Below are 24,308 nucleotides of genomic sequence, written 5' to 3'. Positions count from 1 at the left end.
CAATCTATTAATTGTCAATATCTAGTTCTACATAACATGTGAAATATGACCTTTGAAAATAATTTTGTAAACTTTTGTTCCCGTAGATGTTGAGTTTTGCAGAAAACCCACAATTTTCCACCCTATTTTTCTACTGTTGTTAATTATTTTCAAAAGTACATTATAGTAATAACTTTTGTCTTAATGCTCTGTTATAAGTGGATTTTCAGACTAATATAGGCCTATAATGTTTCTTTTGAAAGGTAATCAATAAAATGTGTTTCCTGAAAATTTTACTTTTTGTAGTTGTTGAGTTTTGCAAAAAACTGTCCTCAATTGGTGTAACTTTTACACCTGTGTCTTACACACACACGTGAAAATAATTATAAAGGAACCTAATTTTCTTCCCCTTGTATCAGTCTACAGTACTATACAGTATACCACTTTCTTATTCATACACAACCCATTTCGTTATAAAGCATCCCATGTGCATGTATAGTTATGGAAATGATTGATTTATAGCTGTGTGTCGTAAATGTAATGTAAACAGTTTTTGCGAGAGCAAATAATTTGTGTTTACACAAATAAAAACTGCACACACTCCAAAAGTTCAAGTCACTTTGTTATTCATACACTAGTATAGATGGTGTCATCCGACAACACTGAACAGGGCATATGTAAGTCGGTGTGGTGTGAGGAGAGGTGTTGCTGGTTGTGTTCGTCTTAGACCTGTGAGTGCTGGTAGAAATGGACAAGGCTAAATAAAGAGCTTAGCTATGAGCTGAAACAGACAATTGTCAATCTAGCACTTAGAGGGTACTTCCTGCGAACAATAGGACTCATGGTGAAGAAAAGTCAGGCCAATGTTCAATATATCGTGAAAAAGTTTGAGTACGAAGGGTCAGTGAAGAATGTGCCAAGAAAACCCAAACAAAAGAAACTAAGTCCACAAGCAGAAAGACTTACTGTGAGGCGAGTGAAATCCAACCCTCCCATAAGTGCTCCATAGCTGCAGGCATGGCTGGAAGCTTCTACTGGGAAGAAAATAAGTACTCAGACTATCTGGCTAGTTTTACATTGACACGGTTACCATAGCTGTGTACCAAGGAAGAGGCCCCTATGTTAGTAAGAAGAAACGTGCTGCAAGACTGCTCTTTGCGAAAGAACACGTAAACAAGGGCCAGGAGTTCTGGAACAATATCATCTGGTACAACGAAACTAAAATCGACCTGTTTGGTTCTGATGGTGCCCGCAGTGTGTGGAGAAAGACCAATACGGACAACGAAGTGGCCAATACACTTCCCACAGTGAAAAAAATGGAGGTGGATTGGTTATGATGTGGGGGTGTATGTCGGCACAAGGTGTAGGGAATATTCAATTTATTGAAGACACGATGGACAAAGTAGTGTGCATTAATATTTTGAAGAACAATGTTAAACAAAGTGTTGAAAAATTGGGAATGCTACCGACCTACACGTTTCAATAGGATAACAACCCCAAACATATCACTGCTCTGAACAAAGAGTGGTTAATTTGCAACATTCCAAAACAATTAAAAATACTTCCCCATTCTGCTGACTTGAACCCTATTGAATATTAATGGGCCTTTTTGAAGTCTAGGGTTCACAGTAGAAAGGATTCATCCAAAGATGAGTTAAAACAAGTGGTGACCCAAGAATGGTCCAGTATCAGCTATGAAACGTGTGCGAAGCTAGTAAAAGCTGTCATTAAAGCCAAGGGTTACTCCACAAAGTACTAGGATTGGTGCTATGGTTCATTTCAATCATATGTTTAGTGACCTGGCATCTGTATGAATAATGTGCTGTAGGAAAAGGTCATGTTTTGTTATTTCTCAAGTATTTTGTAGTATATATTGTTATAAATATTATTTTTGTATGGCATTACAAAGAAATCTACCAGAAATAAAGTTCTTAAAAGACAATTACATCCATTTAAATGTCCAAAATATATTGCTCTTTTCACAATATGAAACTGTATGAATAAGAAAGTGACATACTGTATATCTCAGCTTCATGCACACACAAGACTTCAGAACATTTCATTTTGCATAATTACAGTATACTCTGCTTGCAGATGAAAACCAGTGTGTCCAGGACATAACCATTAACAATAACCCCACAATGATTAATCTGCTACCTGCCTAAATGCAGATCAGCGATGAAATGAATGATCATATATATTATTTCCATTCCCACACATACTTTTAAAAGGATTTCTGTAGGGATAAAATATACTTTGTGTTGCCTATATCTATTTGAAACTAAAATTGTATTTCAAAATTAGAATAATACACTTATGTAGTAGATTCCTGTTCTTCAAGAAAATGAGAGTTAATTAAGTGACTCAAACATCACATTTACTTATTTCAGATCAAAATACATCGACTATTTTTGAGTGAAAGATTTTGGGAGTTGAAGACTGATATTGGTGGTTACACGCAATACACTTCATGATTGGTTCCATATTGACTTACAAATGACTGGTGACAAATAATGTTTTCCATTATTGTAATGTTTTTTAACACTATTATATTGACAGGTGTACACAGTATAATAATTTTCTAATAAGAGTAAATATTTTGAAATGAGTCCGGCTCCATGGCTAAATGGTTAGTGCACTGACCTTTGATTATAGGGGTTCCGAGTTCGATTCCCGGCAGGGTTGGTAATTTTAGCCACCACTGGTTAATTTCGCTGGCATGGGCTGGGTGTACGCCTCGTTTTCATCATCATGACACGCAGGTTGCCTACGGGCGTCAAACAAAAAGACCCACGCCTGGCAAGCTGAACATGTCCTCGGACACTCCCAGCACTAAAAGCCATAAGTCATTTTCATTTTGAGTGAAACTGGTGGGCCATAAAAATCTGTTCCACAAGGCATTATTATCTGCATGATGGGCTGTTAAAAGCAAAATTAAAAAGACATATACACTGTATCCTTGAAAAACGTCCCAATATTTACAGAGGAGGCAGCACGCAACAAACAAAAGGAAAAAAAAAGGTCCTATAAACATTAGTCATAAGCCCAATATCTTTGGAGTTATCGTCCGCTACCACTACTATCACTGATCACGATGTTCCAATAATTTATGAAGGATCGTCTGCAACAAAAGACTGAAATACATTCCTACTTAAACATTGGTCATAAATCTACCAGTGTGGTGTGTTATGGTCTTATTATGCAGGATGGTCACATCTTGCACTCCAAGCACTTTGCCACGAAACAAATGCAAAACCATCATACGTAGACAATTAATGCAGTGCATGTGCATTTGTACTGTATCATGTAAGAACAAAACACACTAGTCAAAATACAGTATTCCACTGCATGCTACAGACTGTATTGCTCTCAGTCAGGTAGGTTAGTTTTGTTGGGTGTACAGTAGTGCTCAAACGGCACGTGTTTTGTTGTGACACTGCAGTACTGTAATTTGTTTACTTGTCTTTCTTCTCTGGCCTTACAGCAGGTAATGGAGGCGATATGATCTTCTGTAATGGACAAGCAAATGGAAGCAACCTGTGGGCATGTAATCCGTATGCTGACAAGTATTCATTATGTCATACACCATCTGTAAAGTTATTTAGTACTCTGTTCCAGCGCCTTTTGGAAATGGGGTACTTTGCATCACGAACAAGTGATCGTGACAGACCTCGAACAATTCGCACACTTCATATGGAGCAATGGGTATTAGATAATGTGCCAGACAATCCTGGAACGAGTGTCCGAAAAATAGCCGCAGCTGAAGGTATTGCTAAAAGTGTTTTCTGGACAGTCCTCCATGAACAGTTGCCTCTATTCGTACCATGTGCAGCGCCACACAATCGGCCCGCCAGATTGCACTTCTGCCCAGGGGTTCTCCAAATATGCCCATGATCTGTACTTCACGACGGTTTTTTTACAGACAAGGTGGGTTTCACGAGATGGTATCGTAAATTTTCATAATACCCACGTATGGGATGATATAAATTTTGTATTAACGTACAGGGAGGCATTCTCGGGGACAGATTGATAGGTTTCTACTTTCTACACAACACACTAAATGGTCCTACATATCGTACCTTCTTTTGGGACTAATTCCCTGTGTTGCTGGAGAATGTGCCACTACAGGAATGACTGCAAATGTAGTATGTGCATGATGGGACACTGGTCCATTTCCATCTGCCTGTCTACCTTGGCCTACCTGTTTGCCTGACCTTGCTGGTGACCGTTTAGATTTTTGGTTTTGGGGACATGTAAAGACCAGGGTGTATGCGGTCCCCATAATGATGTGGATACACTACGAGTGTGTGTGTTCATTGCCTGTGATAAAATGAAATGGTGTGTGGCCTCTAGAGAGGCTTGGTGCTGCAATCCAGCAATAGTCAGGGGTGTTCCAACGAATGCGCAGTTTCATGCAACATAGGGTCGAAGGCTGCATTGCAATGAATAGTGGTCACATCGAACACATGGTGTTAAAAGTAGATTAAAGATATGGTGATCACTGATGGTAATGGTAGTGGACCATAACTCTGAAGATACTGGGTTGGCGACCATTGTTTATAGGAAGTTTTTTCCTTTGTTTGTTGTGTGTTGCCTCCTCTGCAAATACTGGAACCTTTTTCCAAGGGCATTCTGTATATATATTTAATTACATCACAATCTTTCCATGACCTGGTCAAATTTCTTTCTGTAAACATAATGGGCTTTTAGATTTGTATAGCACATTATATCCAAAATAATTCATGTAAAGATCACAAGCATTTATTATATCCACTACCATGCTGTCAGATGGCAAAACCACCTTGCAGAGTATTGACCACAATATGGCCCCTTGCTCTTCCAGGTGAATTGAGGTATAGCATTCTATGCTGTACCATCCTGAGTACTAAAAATGGGAAGAATTGGCTGTGATATTATTGCTTTCACCAATGAATAATATTTCATGTTAACTCAGGAGGCTATAGTCCCACTATGGTGAATTTTGTCTTTAAAATTACAATTCTTATCTTCCTCAGTTCAGTACTCCTTTTCAGCACTGAACCAGCTGTTCATGACGTTTCCTTTGTTACGCTGTAATCTGGAAATAAAAGCATAAACTACTACTTTGTCTCCCATAATCCCAGATGTTGGTAGGCAGCATGAAAGTAAGTCTATGTTTTTTTTTGACAGCCAGTTGTTTAATAGTCTGGTACAGTCTTCCTTCCTTTATGTTATCCAGGAATGTTGTTCTAGGTCTTCCTCTAGGCATTCTTCCATCCACATGGCTATTAGGATGGTATACTCAGAGTTAGTTTCTTCTCATCTCAGTTGACTCCACAATGTGGTTAATTTCCTTGAATAATGCACAGCATCTGTTTATTTATTCACCCTTTCAGTCAATTTTTTTTTTAAATTTGCTATTATGTCGCACCAACACAGGTAGGTCTTATGGTAACGAGCCCTTTCAGTCCAGGATATCTTCATCCTCCTCCTCTAGCACCACCACATTTCAAATGTAGGACATCAATTTAAGGAGACAAAATCTCCCTCAAAAAGTGCTAACACCTGCATTTACATTCCTATCAATCTTTTCTTTATTATCATCATCATTATTTCCCAACTCCAGTTTCCCGGGTGTGGTGTACAAGCGCCCGCCATCTCCTTCTGTCTTCATACATCTTCTGATCCAGTACATCCTCCCATTTGTATCCTCTCTCCTCCACATCTGATCTTAGTCTCTATCCAACGTTTTCTTGGTCTTCCCTGGGGTCTTCTTCCTACGAGATTAAGGTAGAAATATTTTCTGGCAGGTCTTTCCCTGTTCATTCTCATTACGTGCCCATACCACTGAAGTCTGCGTTTCTTTATGACACTGATAATAGGAACCTCAATACCAGCTACTTTCCTATTCACTTCATTTCTGATCTTGTCCTTTCTGGTTGTTTGGTTCATGGTTCTAAATGAATCTCATTTCAGTTGCTTGGATTCTACTGAAGTCTTTGTTTAGTAGGATACATCTCTCTAAACCGTACGCGAGGATTGGTACAAAGTAAGTGTGGTACATGATTGTTTTCGCTTTCTGTGGTATTTTGCAGTCCCAGAGGAGATTCCTGACTTGACTGTAGAAGTTTGATGCTTTCTGTGTCCTGCTGAGTATTTCCTGCCTAACAGTGTTGTCTTTCGATATTGTGCTTCTGAGGTACTTGAAGTGGGAAACTGATTTGATTTTTGCTCCTTCCAGAAATATATTTGAGCTTGTTCCTTTCCTGTTGAATGTCATTTCCACTGTCTTTGTTTTGCCCATCGTCAGTCCAAAATTTTTGAATATGTTGTTCCATTCATTAAGTTTCTTCTGAACTTCAGCTTCTGTCTCTTCCCATAAAAGCACATCATCTGCAAATACCAGGGCGTTTACTTCACTGTCCATTTTCTTGATAGATTTGTTGACCTTGTCCCATTACTATTACGAACAGGAGTGGTGACAGAGCACTTCCTTGTTGGACACCTCTCTTTGTATCAAACCATTTTGATCGTCCGTTGCCTATCTGGACACAGCTGTAGCACTTCTGGTATAGCATCTTGACTTTGTCAATTAAGTACTTTGGCACCTTTAGGTCTTCCAGACATTCCCATATCTTGTTTTGAGGAACACCATCATATATATGCTTTTTCAATGTCCACAAACGCAATCACAAGATTTGTTCCATATTCCCAGTACTTTTCTGTCAGCATCTTCACTGCAAAAATAAGATCCACAGTACTTCGACCTTTCCTGAACCCGTGTTGTTCTTCCTCAAGCAAAGGTTCCACTATCTTCCTAAGTCTTGTTTCTATGATCTTTTCAAGCAGCTTCAGTGAGTGTGACAACAGCATGATGGCTCTGTAATTTCCACATTTCCGTCGGTGGCCCTTTTTGAATAGCGGGATGATGACTCCTTTACTCCAATCTTCTGGAATTTTGTTACTTTCCCAAATCACTGACAACACACTATATAGCCAATTCAAGCCTGGTATTCCAGCTGCCTTTATCATGTCTGAGCTGAGATCATCAAAGCCTGGGGACTTCCCATTTCACATGCTCTTTAGTGCTGTTTCTACCTCAAGCCATGTTAATGGGTATTTGTTGCTTTTGGCTTCATCTACACTACAATCATTGGTGGTGGAGTTGCCCCCATCTCCATTTAACAGCATGTTGAAGTACTTCTTCATTTCATCCCTGATCCCTTCCTCTGTTTGTATTAAGCTACCATCATCTGTTTCCAGTGCAAGGATGTTTATATTTTCATTTCTTTTACTGTTTACTATTTTGTATAGTAGTTTTCTACTTCCTTGACATTCTTCCTCTATCCTTGTAGTAAAGTCATCCCAGCACTTTTCCTTTTCTTCCTGGATCAGTCTTTTTACAGCCAGTTTCTTTTTCCGGTATTCCTGTGCTAGATGTTCAATTTCTAATTCATTTCGTCTATCATCTGTTTTCTGTTTTTCGAGGTCTAATTTTCTTTTCAGTATTTCTCTATCTTTTACTGCTGTCTTCACTCGGTCATTCCACCAAGGTGTTTCCTTCTCTTTTGGTGTGGCACTTGTTTTACCACAAATTTCCGTGGCTTCTTTTACAAGGGTTTCTTTGAATAAGGACCATTCTTCTTCTACTCCCCCTTTCTCAGTTTTGGGTAATTTAGCTGTTATCCTTGCTTCATAGTTTCCTTTCTTCTCCATATCTTTCAACAGCCATGTCTTAATCTTTGGCATTTTCTTTTGTTTAATTTTGGGCACATGAACATCTTTTAGGTAAGCGATTAATAGCCGATGGTCGCTATCTAGGCACTTGCTGGGTATGACTTGAATATCTGTAACATACTGACCCACTTTTATTGCTTTGAGTACCTGAGGATATGCTTGGCTTGCATGGTGCAGGTGTTTCTACTTGACGCCCATGGGAGACCTGCATGTCTAGATGTGGGATGATTACGATAAAGAGGTACAGAGAGGGTGAAACCCAGTGTTGGCACACAGTCTACCCTTATTGAATAACACCAAGGGGCCTACTCAAGGCTTAACGTATCCATCCAATGGAGAAATCACCATCAAGTTACATATGCCCTTTCATATGAACACCGTAGAGAGGTTAGGAACTGAGTCCACTCTTTTGGCATGCAATCTAGCGATCAGAAATTGTATACCACCACTTCTCCCACCCTGCTGATCAACATTTTGATAGTGAATTTTTTTTTCCATCAACAGGACTCGAAACGCTAACTACGGTGTCAGACATCATAGACTTGACACCTTCGAATGAGCCCTCAGATATTTCAAGACCTGGCCAGGATGTAATCCTGGTCCTTTCTAGGCCACTGGATTGGCTTGTTGCTTATGAAAATAAAATTTAAAAAATATTTAAAATATGTAAAAATAGTAACTAAGAACAGGGTTCAGAGCGTCCATAAGACATTGGTTGCTCAGATGGAGGTTAATTCTAGAATGGCACTATTTAATTAATCTAATAGAGTTTAAGGAGAATAATATTTCCCTTTTATAATTTCTATCACATCACAATAACCAATACCAACTAAGTATTCAGATTGAGAACAATCTACTAGTCCATAATAAAATATTCCAAGTGTCTGGGGATTGCACTTGACAGAATATTGTCCTTCAAAGAACAATGATCAAGGAGAACAGCTAAAATGAAATCAAGGAATAGTACGAGGGCTATGCCGAAAGTTTTTAGCAGACAAAAAATTTATTTGCAAAACAAAAATTACAACTTTTTAAAATGCTCTCCATTAGCACATGTACATTTTTCCATTCTCTGAAACCTCTTAGAAAATGTTTCAGTCAAGCTTCTTTCGGGATGTCAAATAGTGCACTCTTGTATGCTGCAATGGCCTCTTCATCTGACATAAACCGCTGCCCATGAATATTTTCCTTGGTCTTAGGGAACAGAAAGAAGTCACAATGGGCCAGGTCAGGTGAATATGGGGGGGGAGAAGGTAACACTCGCACTCTTTCCTTTTCCAAAAATTACATTGTGCTGGTAGCACTGTGCGCAGATGCATTGTCGTGATGAAGCAAAAGGTGTCCACTCTTGGACTTCGGGTGTTGTGACCTACATGCGGCGAGGACTTTGGGAAGACAATTATTCACTTACCATTCAGCATTGACTGTATGATGCGTGTCTAAGGTCACAGAGGTGAGATGCCCCATTTTCGTGAAAAAAGTTGTTACCATCTTCTTTCCAGAGTTCTGACTTTGAACTTTTTTGTGTGGTTCCTCCCCTGGAAAGCACCACATGGAAGACTGTCTCTTCATTTCAGGGTCATAATGGTAGACGCATGTTTCATCACCTGTGACTATATTGTAGGTGTCTTGGGACTGCCCTCCATTGAATTTTTCTAGCATGAAACGGTACCACTCCACTCTCGCCTCCTTTTGACTGTCAGGGAATGTGGCACCCAACGGGCAGATCTCTTGGTAAGGTCTAAATAATTGTGAACGATGGTCTGTGCTGCTGTTGACCCTATATTTAGGGTCCCTTTAATGTCACAATGCCTTTGCTGGCGAGATGTAGTATTTACAGTGCACTATGTCTTCTGGTATGGGCTATATCAAATTTGTTTCTTTCATTGACATGTCTCAGTCTCATCCTTGGCTTTGACAATATGAAAGTGACTGAGGTATGAGTGATGCTAGTAATACCATTCCTAATACAGCCAGTCCCTTTTGTAAATGGTGTAAAAATATCGCTCATTCATGGTGCATGCATTTCAGTGGGTTTGGCAGACTGATATGTAATAGCAACGGCTGGCTTGGTGGGGAAAGCAACGGGAAACTACCTCACTCCTCATTTCTCTAATACGCCTCTTCAGTGACGCCTAGGCTGTTTATGACAGTTGATGGCGGAGCTGCAGAGGATCAAACCAGCCTTCGGGCTGAATACCCAACATACATAATGTCACAAATTGTAAGATGTGGATCTTTGACCATTTTCCTCACAGCATCAATGCTTTCCTGAGTCACAGCTGTTGCTGAGCAACCAAGGCGAGGTTCATTTTCAATAGACTGCCAACCTCTTGGAAACTCGTTAAACCAATTTCCAACTGTGGCCCTAGAAGGGGAAGCCTCACCAAAAAATGTGCAGCAAAGAAGAATGGCATTCTTCGGCACTTAAATTCTTTTTTCAAATGAAAAGAATCCCATTGTCCTCAGAATTATGGTTTATGGGCTGCAAAAAACTTTTGGCATAGCCTTCGTATTTATCCAAAATCTGTATTGTTTCCATCTTGAGATCACTAGCCCTTGGCCTTGTCTAATCTCCATCACAGTACTGTTCACCTACTTGAATAAGTGGTTGTCACACAAACTGATTAATGACCAACTGAATCAATCAGTGTGCATTATTATAGGCATAGTGAAATCCACCCCGACTTTCAGGCTACCAGCCGTAAGTCATATTCCTTCACCTTGCCTGGGAAGGAAACATGTTCTAGTCAGGGTGTATACGAACAGAACAGCCAACCCCGACAGTTTATCCATGAGAATATTGCAGCCACCGAAATAAACATGCTCCATTCTAAATATCGTCCAATCAGGACAGCAACCTAGCGGATACTAACTTACACATCAATCTGATCTGAAAGCAAACATGGATTAACAGTTCTCAATCTCAGCTGCATAGTTTTCTCAGAGGCACTGTTAAACATCACATTCTGAATACGCCTCGTACAATGCGGTTGATGCTGAACAGCTCAGAACAAATCATGGTATAATAGATGTGCTGATTTGTTGTACAACTGGGCAAAAATTCTCAGTACAGTGCACAAATACAGATATACCTGACAGTCAAACACACTGTCAAGAAATATGTCACATCTTCCTACTCTGGAAATTTACTGGATTTTTTGGAAGCTACTCCTGAGGCTCTGACTTCAATTCAGAAAGATAGTGCAGAAGTAAAGGTTTAAAAAACTAAGCATATAATTTTATTCATCCTGGATGGAACATTTTCTGGATGGTAACGTCCACAGCTGCGTTTCCCTTTAAACAATTGATACATTTTCTGTAGCATTGTTTAAAGGGCAACACAGCTGTTTGGGAGACCAACTTATAGTGAATGTCATAGGAAGAAAGAACAAGATTTCAAACTTTCAAACAAATTTATTTACATTGCATTCAACCACAGCCAAGGTAACATGATATAAAAAATAATAATCTATATGCTTTTCAAAACATTTAAATGATATTCAGGTTAATTGAAGTAATTAAACAATTATATTCACTCATTCTAATATACACACTCTTTTACATTACAATTAATTCAATGTACAAAACAACAAAGTAGAGATAGCTTTAAAACATTCACAGCTGAAAAATATGCTTTTAAATAGATCACACACTGTCATTACTGTCAGTGATACGGAAAATACTTCTCTAAAGTAAGATAGATATCACAATGTGGTCTAAAGTGACCTTTGTGTGTTATCTACACATAAATACAGTGAAACCTACTGGAACTCAATTAGGATGAGTCCATTTGAAAATGTACAAATTAAAATGAATTCACCAATATGAACCCCAATGATATGCATGAATGGTTATGGAAAAAGATGCATTATTTTGCCAAGAGAAAATAAATTAATGTTAATTTTAAAGTCAAAATCTTTGTAATTTTTTATCACTGCTTTCAAATATTTCTATTCTATCAATTTTTTTTTTTTCAAAATGAGCATAATATATCAATCTCAATTTACCTTAGTATTTTAGACTTATTTTCCTTTGAAAAATGCGTCTGATTGCAAGAGTTAAAGGACCACCCATACTGTCAAAATTGACTTTCCAATTTTATTTTCACTGAGACGAGGTGACCAATTTTGTGTGTTTTTTCAAAGAGAAGTAAAAAAAAAAAAGTTGAAAGGCTCAGAAAAAATGGTATATAAAGTTCTAATTTATCTTAGACTGGATGTATAATGAAATGCAAAGTTCTTTGGTGTACCCTATGCTTGTCAGGATTAATTTCCTAAATGCCAAAAATGTTATTTACAAAACCAGGTTCAAGTAGAAATATGCAGGTTTCACTGTATTTCAATTTTTCACCTTCTTTTAGCAGTATTCTGACTGGAAAATGCTCACAAACATCTCCTGGTACTAGAGTTTTGTTAGATCTCACCAGTTCAATTGCAGGTGAATCACAAACAAAAAGGTGCAATTAATTTCCTAACTGTTATCATCTACTTACAGAAGACCTACTGGTACTGCACACTTAAATTATAAATTCTTGAAAACTGATTTTGTTCACATCATGGTTTTGTATTATAGAGCTTGACTTCAATTCAGAAAGATAGTGCTGAAGTAAAGGTTTAAGACTAAACACATAACTTTATTCATCCCGGATGGAACATTTTCTGGATGGGAATGCCCACAAAAATTAATCCAAATCTTGTGAAAAGTTGGTACGACATTATAAGGATCTCTTATCTTCAGGTAATAACCTACGGTACAGCTATAACAGTCCACTATCTCCTTGTTTACAGTCATTCAAAGCTACCAACATAAAAACAGTCCTGAAGTTTTTCTAGTTTGGAGTGCAGTTTGACGTGATTATTGATACTGTGATCGAAACCACAGAACATACAGCTTTGCACTGAATCTGAACCACAGGATAGTGACAGTTCTTTTCAAAGTCACCTGGCTATTATGAACTGTAGTTTGGACTGATGTCATTGTGGTTCTCATTAGACAAGATGATACTTCGTAATGTAAGCTTCATTTAACAGTTGTTATTTCTACATTATTCCCCAGTGATGCATTTGAATTTCAGAAACAATTAATGTGGAAAATTTGAGGTTGACTCAGCCTACGTGATTACAATTGAGGAGCTATCTGACAGTGAGATGGCGGCTCCGGTCTAGAAAGCGAAGAATGACTGCCAAGAGGATCCGCCGTGCTGACCACACAACACCACGTAATCTGCAGGCCTTCGGGCTGAGCAGCGGTCGCTTGGTAGGCCATGACCCTTAGGGGGCTGTTGCGTCATGGGGTTTGGTTTTAACGTGGAAAAACGTCTACTGGCTAGGCAACTTTATATAATTTTTGAAGTGTTTGTCATCACAGGTCACATAACTAGTGTTATACAGAACAGGACAGATAAACTGATACACTCTTGATTATCCGCAGCGATTTAAAAAAATAATCCAAACTCTTATCAGTTCATTTTAAAAAGCAAATGCCCACAGTGCACAGTGCTATTCGCTGGTTTCTGTCAGACCTGAGAAATAAAAAAAAATTGTAGGTGCAACTCTTTTCAGGCACACCCCCAATGGAGGTGAGCTGCATGTACCATTTCAACCACATACCACCCCTCCTGCCATTCCTAAATTTCCGGCAGTACCAGGAGTCGAACTCGGGCCCCCGAAGACGGCAGCTAATAACATTAACCATTAAGCTACAGAGGAGGACATGTAGTGTTAATGATACAGCAAAAGCAAAAAATAGTATACAGACTTGAAGAGAGCAGTTCTGTACAGCACCTTTCTTTGAAATGCAGCAAGCATGAAACAGTTATCTGGGATATTTGGAAATATAGACAAAATCATTTTTGTGATCACCTCCGACTCATTCAGGGGTTTGTCAAAAGGGAAAACAATTCAAAATTCCTATAAAGAACTGGATAAAACCAGGTTGGAATGGTTTCAATGAGACAAGCAGAAGGCTCACAAGTATCTGGCATAATAACGTCCCAAACAAATCTAATTCTTTTTCAAAGTCTTTGGGATTGAAGGCAAATTTAATGCATTGTTTGGCTGGCTAACGAGATTTAAGCAACCGTTAGATACTGTGTATTAAAGTTATTTAGCTCCACAGTATTTTAATATAGCAAATTGCTCTGTCAATATCAATTTCACCTCATATTCAGATTATATGAGGTTCTTTTACCTGCAATTACCATGGATAATCAAGTGTCTACTGTAAGCTAAAACCACTGCCATCCAATTTCTCACTGGTTAAATAGGGTTGATTCTCTTCCCTGAATACAGCCTCTGGTAACAATCACCTTAAAGAGGCACAATCAAATTCACCTTAACAACTCTAACAACACAGAAACCATAAATGAACAAAACTGTTTCACTGAGATTTACAAACTGACACACACACTCACCATAACACACTGTAGAATTTTTATTCGATCAATATACTAAAGTGACTATCATGAAATACATGATTTATGAGTGTTGCAGCTGCCATCTTCCTACAAACCTGGTGACTGAAATTTGGAGCAGCAGCTGCTGTAATGAGGAATTCCAACCAGATATACTGGCCAATTTTCAGAGGTTAGAGATATAAACCAAATACACTGGACCATTTTCATGCAGTTTAATCAAACAGACTAGTATGATTCAATCTGATGTCTCATTTCATTTACTGTGACAGGTTACATGTTCTAGAGCTAAGAGTAAACTAAAAACATACTCCATGCCAACATTTAATGTTTGACATTCTTTGGTCTCCTTACAGCACACCTAGCATCCTTAATAAGATATTCCATGGCCTTGTTCTTTATACAGATGTAAAAAGAGAGATCTATGGTAGCACTTGTTTGACCTAAACCCAATATTTAAATATTAGATGTCATTAGAGATAGAATACTGGACCTACAAGGAGAAGATCATGAAACACTCAACATTTCATATTGTAAAATTTAAACTCTTTTTTCCCATAGTGTTATTTATGGTACTTCTATCAGTATGCAATTAGAATTATTTAAGTTTAATACCTGAATGTTGCATAAAGAACAATTTAAACAACATGCAAACCCTGAGATGGAGAAAAATTTTTTATATCTTAAGTTGTAATAAACACTGTGTACAATTATTTCTTCCAACCAAAACAAAATGTAGAAAGAAAAAGGGTGCACAACAAATTTGGTTATATTTAGATTAACTTAAGGTTTAAATATGCCAGCTATACCATAAAATACCAATGATGAACATGGCAAGCAATCTGCAGCAGGTATTCTAATCTTGGAATTATTTCACGAGAGAAGTTTAAGTGGCCAATAGTGGCATTCAGAAGAATCTTCTAATTACACCTTCAGTGATCTTTCAGAATACAGTCTCAACATGTTAGAAAGGGAGTTCAAGTAGATCTGTATCATGTGATGAACTAAGAATGTTACATTAATTTCTCATTTAATGCAAGGCACACAGCTGTATTTTTGCAAAACACTTGCACTAAACATTACAGTATGCAGCTCATCGCGCAGAGCTGTATATCTACATGCTGAAAACAGTATATGGCGGTATCAGTGATGTGAGCACATACATCTTTATTTGATTAATAGGCAACACAGGACAAAAAAAATACAGTAACTGGAATAATGCATAATCCTCAGGATGGATTATCTTTAACAAAGCTACAAGACCCAAACAGGTGGGACAGTAAGTAACATGTCAAGTAATGTCATCACAAAAATGACAATTTACAGAAAATATCTGTCTGTCCTCCCAGTACTGGATTAATGTGTGTAAGAATTACTGATTCAGTTTTCTATAAAACTACAATGGACAGTTGAACAATGGTACTGTAGTGTGAAGATGCGACAAAACAATACACCCATCTCCCGAGATGGTAAATGTACGTATACAGTGAAACAAGGAATGGCTCTTGTATGGGACATTGATGAAAATAACTTGAGAATAAAAGTTTATATACAGTTGAACCTCTCTTTGCGGACACCATCAGTTCTGCAGAAAAATGTCTCTTACAAGAGTTGACCGATGAAGAACGTTGTAAAAATTAATCCAACATTTTAATGGCAAAGAAAATCTGCCTCAAATATAAGCACAAAATTTTATTTTGATTATTCCAAATCATTTCTGACTAAATATCTGCATGGGAGACAGTATTAGAAATGATTTTACAGCCTTTACAAACATTACAGTTTTGGGAAGTAATCATTCAACTTTGTGTACATTTTGCATATTTATTCTTTATTATCCTAAAGGGAATGAAGTCAAATCGTTACATTGTTTTATCTTCTCCTTTGTTATCCAGAATGACACAAATTCTTAATGTTTAAAAATCTCAACTTTCAGATTATTTGTGATTACTTGTGTTTTCTCCTTTAACCCACACATTCAGTTTCTCTGGCTTCAGCACACTTGAACCAAACTTATACCGCAACGTTCACTTGTGTAAAAATTGACTCACGCTTTTTTTCACTCCTAACTGTTATTATCCTCCCACTCACTTAAAATTTAATTTTTATTCTTCACAATATATTGTGTTTTGAGTTTTCCCACACCTAAATTTTTCAATGAGTTTTCTCAATGAAAGGCCTTTTGCATTTTCTGCAATTACATTTCTCCTTGTCTTGAGATATAAACACGCTCATCCCTGGTTACTCGTGTTTACTGGCAATAGAGATGCAACAGTATTCCTGTCTCAACAATTAAATAAAGGATGACATAAAAAAAAGTCCTGGAACAGTATCCACATAAGAAACACGGGCAAGAGTAATTGCAATATCCGCTGAGTCTTATGTACAATAAAATATGTTTTGTGGAAAAAGGCCTGTATAGGGAAGTGCCCGCCAAATATAAAGGTGCTCGTTAGGGTAGGTTCGATTGTATAACATTTTAAAAAATATTAAAATGCTACGATGAGCTTGAAGAATAATACATACAAATTAAAAAAAATCCTTCAAACTTCAAAAACATTAAAAATCACTACAAGAATATTTCAAAAATCCAAGGAGATCTCTTAAGCATGGGAAAGAAACAAAAGAGATTATTATTTGTTACCATTTTATAAATTAAATAATCAGGATATATTTATATAAAACAGAATATAACAAGAAATTTCATTACATGAATAGATGATAAAATAATGAAGACTTTACATCCCAATAACTATTTTTATGATTTTTGGAGATGCCGAGGTGCCAGAATTTTATCCTGCAGTTCTTTCACGTGCTAGAAAATCTACTATCATGAGGTTGGTGTATACGAGCACCATGAAATACGACCAGACTGAGCCGGGATTGAACCTGCCAATTTGGGCTCAGAAGGCCAGTTCTACTAAGCATGGCCACATCATTAATAGACGTGATTACTTAAATGGAAAAGTTTAAGGAACATTTATGAATAACTGATGGCATTTTGGATTTCATGAGACTTCATGAATAAATGGAGTTAAAAGAACCAACACACAAACAAGAAATGTATAGTTTAATACAAATATGATAGAGAAAAAGAGAGCACAAGAAAATTTCATGAATGTCGTACCAAGTGTGTGGAAACAATAAGCAATAGAAGAAATATCTGGTCCCAAGTAAGTAGAATGCAAAAGGAAGGAAGAACCGAGATAACCAAAATCACACATCTTTTTAAAGACTGTGAGCACTGTTAAGTAAGCAAAGAGATTCCAAAGAGAAGCCCAATCAAATTCGGAAGAAAATATTAAATGAGAAAGTAGGAAACATATCTATGGGTTTTCTAGGTATATGAAAATGGCTACATATTTTCAAGATGGTTTAAGGAGTGCAAGCCCTGGCTAATGCATAGAATGAATAATGATCTAAAACTCACATTATAATTCTACCAGTTGAGCTACTCAGCCTGGCCATGGCATTAATAGACGTGATCACTTTATAACGAAAGAGTTTAAGAACATTTACAAATAACCGATATACATTACAAATTAGTAAACAGCTATGAAATATATATATATTGCTAGTTGCTTCATGTTGCACCAAGTTCTGAAACAGACGACAAATCAAAGGTTGCAGCATTCTATAATCGAACATAACTTCAAAAGTAATGAGAGTGATTTACTGATTATGAAAAAGGGATACAAGTGTGGCATACGAGAGACAACGTGAAGAAAATTAATATGGCAAAGATTTGTAGCTACTAACCTGCTGGTATTGAAAGTCTCAGAATAAATAAGAACGGTAAAGATAAGAAAAAAAAAGTGTATTCTCTCTCCTACTTATTATAGCCAAAGAAGTTCAACTGGGAGAATAACCACCCAGAGCAGCTGAAGATGGGAATCCAGTAACCGCACTTAGTGTGCTATTGACACTAATACTGGGACTGATAGATTAAAAACTGGAATTTGGGGCATCTTTTGATGATGCTTAAAGATTAATAACATAGTAGTTTACTAATAGACACTGATTCAATGGATATTAAATCAATTTTTGCACTCTTTACTCAAATTATTGCAGTAGTTCAAAATGAGAGAACAATGTGCCATGATGGCTTGTTTCTATATACATTATACTGGCGACCTGTCCGGCTCCATGATTAAATGGTTAGCGTGCTGGCCTTTGGTCACAGGGGTCCCGGGTTCGATTCCCAGCAGAGTCAGTAATTTTAACCATAACTGGTTAATTTCGCTGGCACGGGGGCTGGGTGTATGTATCGTCTTCATTATCATTTCATCCTCATCAGGACGCGCAGGTCGCCTACGGGAGTCAAATCAAAAGACCTGCATATGGCGAATTTTCACTGGCAACCTTAAAAGTATCTTCCCATATCTTATAAAATACCCATGCTTAAATGAGAGTTGAGATGATCACATGTTACTGTGGAGTCTTGGATTATATGCATAACTGTAAATAAAGAAACTTGTATTTAACTGTCAGCTTAAGAGTTTGAATCCTGGATCAACTTCTCAGTTCAACAACTATGGTTAGGACATAAGCACTTTGTTTCGAAGGTTTGAACATACACATGAAAGATTCTAATGGAAGTTAGAAATATTATTTAAGATTTATGTAAAATTTGTATTGTCAACTACCATGCAGCATCAGAGAATGCAGACAAAGAGGTAAAAAATTACTTCTATGCTAAGATGGAGGGTATTGTAGGTAAGACTACCACGACAACTGGTCTGCCTAGTGTTGGGTGATTTTAATATACAAAATTGGACAAGACGACAAATGCAGTCTGATCATCCGTCCAGATAGCTTACGTAAAATAAGCAATGAGAATGGTATCAGAATGGTAAATTTTGTTGCTGTTATAAAGATGATAATTGGCAGCATGTATTTCCCACGTACAGTGTTACACAAAATCACATGGTCATCACCTTAGGAGACTAGAGAATCAGATTGACCCTGTTTTAGTGAACGAGAGGTACCAGGGCTGCGTTCAGCATGTATAAAACTTTTAAGGGGCTGATATGAATTCCAAACATTTTCTGGTAATTTTGACATCCACTGAAAGGCAAAGAACTGAAGGGGTGGCTTGGTATGACACAGACAGGTTCATAAATGAACATGTAAAACAGTAGGCCTATTATCAAGACGTCACTGATTACCTTTTATTACCTTTTGTCAGGGATCACGAATGGTCTTGAAGGAAAATAATCATCACTGCAAGAGGCCATCGTTCAGAGTGCAAGTGAGAAGAGATGGCGTGGCAGCCAAAACTGTGGAAAAGCCTTCGTTTATTGACAAATATCAAGAAGCAGTGAAGAACAGAGTAGCAAACAGATTAGAATGGCTGAAGCATTCCTCTAGAAGATACAAAGGCAGCATACTTGGCAGATAGAAAAGTGACGGACAGAATTGTCAGAAGGAAGAATGATAATACGGCAAACAACTAATGATGAAAGTGAAGAAATCAAAGAAATCATCAATCATCTCATTCCTTCTTCCAGCTGACAAGTTTTGAGAGAGGTATTTACAGACAGCAGGCTTTAATCCTCCAGTAGAACAGGCAGATGTGTTTAGAAGATGTTTTGAAGAAGTACTCAGTGGTGAAGCCACAGTAGAAACAGCAGAACACAAGAAAGTTCAAGTGATTGAAGAAGAGATATCGGAATGAATAGCTAATGAGGTAAGAATACCTGTAAAGGACCTCAAATGCAACAGAGCTCCAGGTGGTAGTGGTAAAAATGCAAACATGTTTTGATATGGAGGGGAAGAAGTGGTAGAAGCACTGAGAACACCTTGTTGCAGAAATCTGGTTAAATGAAGAGATTTCAGCAAAATGGAGGTAAGCAGTCATGTGCCCGGTTTAAGAAAAAGGTGATGTCTAACTACTGAGGCTTGAGATATGCTAGTCTTCAACTCCCTGATACTTGGTTGTCTGAAACCACTGATTGGAGAGATTGTAGGCTCATATCAGAGTGGCTTTACTCCTGGACATTCAAGAACTGATAATATCTTCACAATGAGACAAATTGTTTTTCACAGTCTGCTTTATGTCGCACAGACATAGATGGATCTTATGGTGACAATGTGAAAGGAAAGAGTTAGGAGTGGGAAGAAAGTGACCATGGCCTTGATTACAGTATAGCCTGGTGTGAAAATGGGAAACCACAAAAAACCTTCAGGACTGCTGACAGTGGGGTTTGAACCCACTATCTTCTGAATGCAAGCTGACAGCTACGTAAACAAAACCATGCAGCCACTGGCTTGGTCTGAGACAACTGATAGAGAAGTTTTATGAGTTTGATAAGAATTTACACATCATATTAATCGACTTCTGGCAAGCATATAACAGTATTAACTGGCCTATGTTGTGAAAGGTAATGCAAGAGTTTGGCATCCCCATAAAGTATATTAGATTGATTGAAGCCTGCTACTCTGAATCAATCAGTCAAGTATGGTTTGCAAATCAATTGTCAGCGTCCTTCACTATTTAGAAACAGGTTGCAACAGGGCAATATTCAATCACCAATCCTGTTTAACATCATTCTAGAGGAAATTATACATGCAACCGACTGCAACACAGACATGGAGCTGGTTGGAACTGAAACAATCCTAGAATTTGCAGATGAAGCAGTGATTATGGGTGAGACCCTGAATGAGGTGATGGCAGACACATCTCGATTTAGTCTGAAGCAAGTAAAGTAGGGTTGTTGGTCAGCGATGACAAAACAAAGTATCTTGTCATCAAATTGATGTGGATGCCATCATATCAACGATCATAATTTTGAAAGAGTCGAAATGTTCAAGCACCTGAGCTCAGTATAGTTAGAAGTAAGTTTAAAAAAGAATAATGAATGCAAATCATGTTTATTACAGTCTGAACTACCTATATATGTCAGGCATGGTTTCCCAAGAAAAAACAAAATGACACTAGTTTGACCAGTACTGCCGGCCTTCAATTCCATTACAAGTAAAAGACTGCAGCAGTGGTGGTGACTGTTGTTTAAAGGAGCCTAACATCTATATCACCAGCCTCTGAAGACTGCAGTGGCTAGGGCATATTTTTAGATCAGAAGGTAATCTCCGTAACCTAGTATTTATTCACCAGCCCATTGACCAGTACTGCTATATGGTTGTGAGACACGGGCAACTCCACAGATGCTTGAAAAGCGAGCAGCACATACTAGAATGTTGATTAAACTGCTTCAAGGGCTGTGAAATGTGGTGGGGAAGAATAAAACTTCAAGTTATTTGAAGCAATTATCTGGTGTGACCAAACTTCATAAATTTATCTTCATTACATTATGTGAGGATCTCAATTTTCTTTTTTAAACACTTGATCTGTAGGGTACAAATGATTCAAAAGATTGCTTATAAAGACTAATTATTTGTGGTTTTCATTGGTTGACAAAACTATAGCAGTTTAACAGCAAATTAATATATTTATGCTGATGAATCATTCCATTTACTTTCTGCTATGTAAGATCTTTTAGTAACTGATGACTAGAATAATTTATATGTTATATATTTACTATAGCAGAAATGTAATTCCATGTATAATGTTAATTACTTTTAGAATTCATTTCTATAAACATTTGTAGCCAACAATTGAATGAAAGTGATGAATATTTACTTACAATTCCCAGTATTCGATATCTTTTTCTAATGACTCAATCTATATTTACATACATAAACTAGTTAACAATATAATGTTTAAGGTCCTGACCAGTGTTCCATGAACAAAATATTTGTTTACACAAAGCATAACCCACAATGAAAGCATGTTCGCAACATGCCAGAATGCCATTATATGTATTTGAGCCTGAACACTGCAGTTGGACTCAGATTAAAATCTTTCATGAAGTCGTCTGTCCCTTCTATGACATATGTATAGCCTCCAGGAAGAACATGAAATCAAAGATTCCTCACTTCAAATAATTTTGGAACTAGCTTATCAGCCTATTAACTGACAAGGATGAATCAACATTAGGAAAGAAACAACAAGGCAGTCTATGAGCAACTCCTATGCAACATGCAGAAAAGATAATATTATTGTACTTATAATAGACTTCCAGCTTAATATATTGTGTCAAGTATTTAATGCCAGAGAGAAGAGTGCGCAACAAAAGTGGCTAACCGAACATATAACTTTCCACCATAGTTCAATCAGTAGAACATATGATGCTAAATGGGAAAGTCTTGGGTCCCACCAGTGTCCATTTGGCAATTTCTGCTGTGTACCTAACATCTCTTTGCAGCATATACGATACGTACTTGACAGGCCCTAATAAGCTGAAAGTTTATTTCAAGCACAATGCAGTTGTGAAAGGTAAATATTCACTTTGCAATTACAGTGATTAAACTTATCTAATTAACTGTGATACTAGAACGTTAAACACGATTAAACTGCCCCAATGAATATGAAATATGGTGAAAATGAAATGCAAGTCATTTGAATCAAGTATTTGCTGTGGCTAAACTTCATAAATCTATGTATCTTGCAGCAAGGATTTCAATTTGCCTTTTAGCACCGTATCTGTAGGGTACAAATGATTTTAAAGATTGCTGATAAAGACTCATTCACATGAGAAATCTCTTTTAAATACATAAGCCACTTCCTGTCTCATTAACAATTTTCCAATGCAAGATCAGAGGATTCTCAAGAACCTTCTACACATAAGATCATTATCTGTCGTTTAGATTTGTAGTCTTTCATAAGACAACATAATTTACCCCAAATAATAATGAGAGCACAGCCAAGTTAAGAGTCAATTAATGTGCTATAATATGTGATTGGATTTTTAGTTTTTATTAAGGGTACTTTACTGAGATTTACTTCATTATTTGCTAGGCCAAAACTCCTTCCGATGTAATATTCAAAATTGTGATGAAATTATTTATTAACCCTGTAATTCATGTTTAGACATTTCCAAAGGATATACATAGCTCAACTTTGTATTGATACTGTTTTATTTATTTTAATTTATACAAGATAAACTTTTCTTGAAACCACCTACGTTTGCTTTAGTGTTGTTTGAAACTGAATAATGAAAATATTTAAAGATTGCATGTAGTAGCCATTCAGACATTATCTACTGAGAATCTGTCTGAGTATGCCAGTTAAAAAACAGAGAAAGAATAGTAGCATAAAGGTATCTATTTGCCTTCTAAATGATACATCGTACTACCAAGAGTAGTGTCACACTCTTCATGCCAAAAGTCACCTTAGAAATGTTGGTGACATAACCAATGTACTATGAGAAGACCACATGCAAAAAATTAGCTGTCTATTTCTACTGCAAGGCCCAGAAACAAACCACTAAATTAGGCAGAAATAAACCACTAAATTAGGCATATAAGCAATATGAAAGCAATGCCAGTCGTTACAGCTTAAATTGTACAGCACTCACTATGGATCAAGGTCCACGCAGCTTGTCAGTGAAGCATGGATGTTCAATGATGTTGCCGCCTGGCCAAACAGAATTCCAACTCTAATTCTGGGACCTTGCAGTATAAACAGTCAATTTTTGTATATGGTCTTCTTGTAGCACATCGGTTATGTCACCAAAGTTTCAAGGTAGGTTTTGGTATAAAGGGTGTAACAGTTCCCTTGTACGCTTAAATGTGGGAATTGTTCACTATTTCATGCCTTATTCCGAAGGAAAAAAAAAAAATCCATGACACTCATATGAAATGTTAAATTCACAATACCTAATACCTGAACAGCACTTTTATCATACATTTAATATTTCTAAAATGCAAAGTTTCAAGAATAAAAATTACATTCTCTCATATAAACAGCAAGCTATTTACAATACGGCATTCTGCTCCGCCACATTCATAAGTGCAGTCATCTTCACAGTCCCAAAACTATAACTATACAGAGTAAGACAGTTCAAACTAAGTGGGATAATACCGCAAATGTGTGCTGAAATGCAGTTCTGATGAAAGAAGCGAGGGCTTCAACCAGATGCTCACATTCTTTCAAATTTATAAAATAGTTTATTTTTAACTGAACATTTTGGCTGGAAGTTTACTCCATCTCAATTTAATAAAAAATAGCAATGGCTAAGGATGTTCTGAGCACAATGTGAAATAGACTTCTTGTTGTTACATTATTCTCAGTAACTTTGAGAGTCTAATGATGATTTCTATTAACTTCTTGATAATCAAAATTTAAAGGATGATGACT

The 24,308-nt window shown here is 37.2% G+C and overlaps 1 protein-coding gene across 1 annotated transcript in view; it reads right to left on the bottom strand.

Annotated features, from left to right (window-relative positions):
• LOC136877408 (DNA-directed RNA polymerase II subunit RPB2) overlaps positions 1-24,308 on the bottom strand; it is a 332,230-nt gene that overhangs the window by 249,078 nt on the left and 58,844 nt on the right. The gene's annotated exons all lie outside the window — the stretch shown is intronic.

The sequence above is a fragment of the Anabrus simplex genome, chromosome 7, assembly GCF_040414725.1.
Source record: "Anabrus simplex isolate iqAnaSimp1 chromosome 7, ASM4041472v1, whole genome shotgun sequence".
Lineage (NCBI taxonomy): Eukaryota > Metazoa > Arthropoda > Insecta > Orthoptera > Tettigoniidae > Anabrus > Anabrus simplex.
The sequence above is the reverse complement of the archived record's forward strand: the minus strand, read 5'-3'. Positions and strand labels throughout refer to the sequence as shown.